Source organism: Odocoileus virginianus, chromosome 12 (assembly GCF_023699985.2).
Source record: "Odocoileus virginianus isolate 20LAN1187 ecotype Illinois chromosome 12, Ovbor_1.2, whole genome shotgun sequence".
NCBI classification, from domain to species: domain Eukaryota; kingdom Metazoa; phylum Chordata; class Mammalia; order Artiodactyla; family Cervidae; genus Odocoileus; species Odocoileus virginianus.
Genome location: NC_069685.1, coordinates 2,021,519 through 2,024,054, shown reverse-complemented (window position 1 = coordinate 2,024,054; position 2,536 = coordinate 2,021,519). Strand labels below are relative to the sequence as shown.

At 34.9% G+C, this 2,536-nt stretch overlaps 1 pseudogene; it reads right to left on the bottom strand.

The window, feature by feature from the left end:
* Positions 1-856: 856 nt before the first annotated feature.
* On the bottom strand, positions 857-1,701 carry LOC139037681 (large ribosomal subunit protein uL30 pseudogene; annotated as a pseudogene).
* Between the last annotated feature and the right edge of the window lie 835 nt (positions 1,702-2,536).

The window sequence follows — 2,536 nt, the reverse complement described above, 5'->3', positions numbered from 1 at the left end:
ATATTTGCATCTATGTTCATCAGTGATATTGGCATGTAATGTTCTGTTTGGTGGTATCTTTGTCTCATTTTGGTATGAGGGTGATAGTGGCCTCTTCTACAATTTTTTGGAAGAGTTCCAAAAGATTAGGTATTAGCTCTTCTCTAAATGTTTGATAGAATTTACATATATAGCCATCTTGTCCTGGCCCTTTGTTAGTGGGAATTTTAATCACAGTTTCAAATTCAGTACTTGTGATTGGTCTATTCACATTTTCTATTTCTTCTGACTTCAGTCCTGGGAGATTATACCTTTCTAAACATTTGTGTTTCTTCCTGGTAGTCCATTTTATTGGCATATAATTGCTTATAGCAGTCTCTTATGGTCCTTCATATTTCTGTTGTGTCACTTGTAATTTCTCCCTTTTTATCTTTAATTTTTATTGATCTGAACCCCCTTCTTTTTCCTTGAGTCTGGCTAAAGGTTTGTCAATTTTATTTATCTGTTCAAAGAACCAGCTTTTAGCTTCATTAATCTTTTCTATTGTTTCCTTCATTTCAATTTCGTTTATTTCTGCTCTGATCTTTATGACTTTTCCTACTAACTTTAGGTTTTGCTTACTCTTCTTTCTCAAGTATTTTAGGCATAAGTTTAAGTTTTTTATTTGTGTTTTTTCTTGCTTCTTGAGATAAGATATATTGCTATAAACTTCCCTTCCAGTTTCCCATATGTTTTGAATTATTGTGCTTTGGATTTCATTTCTCTCTAGGTATTTTTTAATTCCTTTTTTATTTCTTTAGTGATGTTGGTTATTTAGTAGCATGTTGTTTAGCCTCCATGCATTAGTCATTTTACAGCTTTCCTTATAATTTGTTTCTTTCTTTTTTTTTTTTTTTACATTTCAATTTGTTTCAATTGTTTATTAACGGGCCAGATTACAAAAATAATCCTGGTAGATACCTTAGTTCATCCTTCTAATAAGCCTGTTGATCTGGTCTTCCCTGTTGCCAGCATCTCCACCTTCTACAAAATGGGTGGTCTTTTTCTTCATTCCACCTCATGGAGAAGACAATTTAAAGGGCCACAGGAAGTTGTTTGCTTCTTTGAAACGTTTTCCAACAGTATAGATCTCATGAATCAGATCCTCCATGCAGATGATTCCGTATTTCCCAAGAGATCGAGCAATCAATGCGTTGTCTGTCAGGGCAATTCGCTTTTTGTTGATTTTGCCATAACCACGCTTGTAGATCAATTCATTTACAGACTTCAGATTTGGGTACCCCCATGCAATGTATGGCTCCACAATTCTCAGCATGTTAACTGATGCCTTGTTGAGCTTCACAAAGGTGCCATTGAAGATCTGCCGGAGGCGAAGGAGCTGCAGCACCTTTCAAGCCTTCGGGCTCACACAGTTGATACCTCTGATCCTGATGACAAATGCCAACTTGGGTTCCGCGGGTACATAGAAGTTGCCAGCTTTTCGTGCCATCCTAGCCATTCGAATTTCAGTTCTGTACATCTGCCTGTATTCCTTGTGGTAATGCTTAGCTTTTTCATAAATAAGCTTCCTCCTTGCCTTTCGAAGCATCTTTTGGGCAAACTTCTTTCTCAGGCGCTTGATCTTAAGCTCTGCGAAATTCTTTCGCTTTTTCTTAAGGGTTTCTGGCACAGCAGGAACCTTCTTTTTCTTCTCTTCTGCACCCTCCATGGTTCCAGCCGGGAAAGAGCTATAATTTGTTTCTAATTTCATAGTGTTGAGTTTGAAAAAAAATGCTTAACATGATTTCAATTTTCTTAAATTTACCAAGGCTCACTTTATGGCCTGAAATATGATCTATGCTGGAGAATGTTCCATGTCCACTTAAGAAGAATGTGTGTTCTGATGCTTTTGGATAGAATGCTCTATAAATTAATCAGTTAAAACCATCTGTTTTAAAGTGTCATTTAAGGCCTGTGTTTCCTTATTTGTTTTCTTACTGGATGAAACTGGGGTGTTAAAGTTCCCTGCCCTTATTGTGTTATTTTTAATTTCTCCTTCTAAGGCATAATCACTTGCCTTATATATTGAGATACTGCTATATAGGATGTATATATATATATATATATATATATATATATATTTAGAGTTGTTATATCTTCTTCCTTTGATCCCTTGATCATTATATGGTGTACTTTTGATCCTTTATTATTATATAGTGTCCTTTTTGTGTTTTGTAACTGTCTTTATTTTGTGTTATGAAAGTATTGCTACTCCAGCTTTCTTTTGATATCTATTTGCATCCCATCCCTCACTTTCAGTCTATGTGTCCCTAGATCAGAAGTGGGTCTCTTGTAGACAGTATATACATAGGTCTTGTTTTTTTATCCATTCAACAGTCTGTGTTTTTTGGTTAGAACATTTAATTCATTTACATTTAAGGTGATTCTCAATATATATGTTCTTATTGCCAATTTAGTTATTTTGGAAGCTTTTGTCTGTCTTTTTTCTTTCCTTTGTCTTTTGTTTTCTTCTCTTTGATTTGATGACTAACTTTGTTGTTGTGTTTGGATTCCTTTT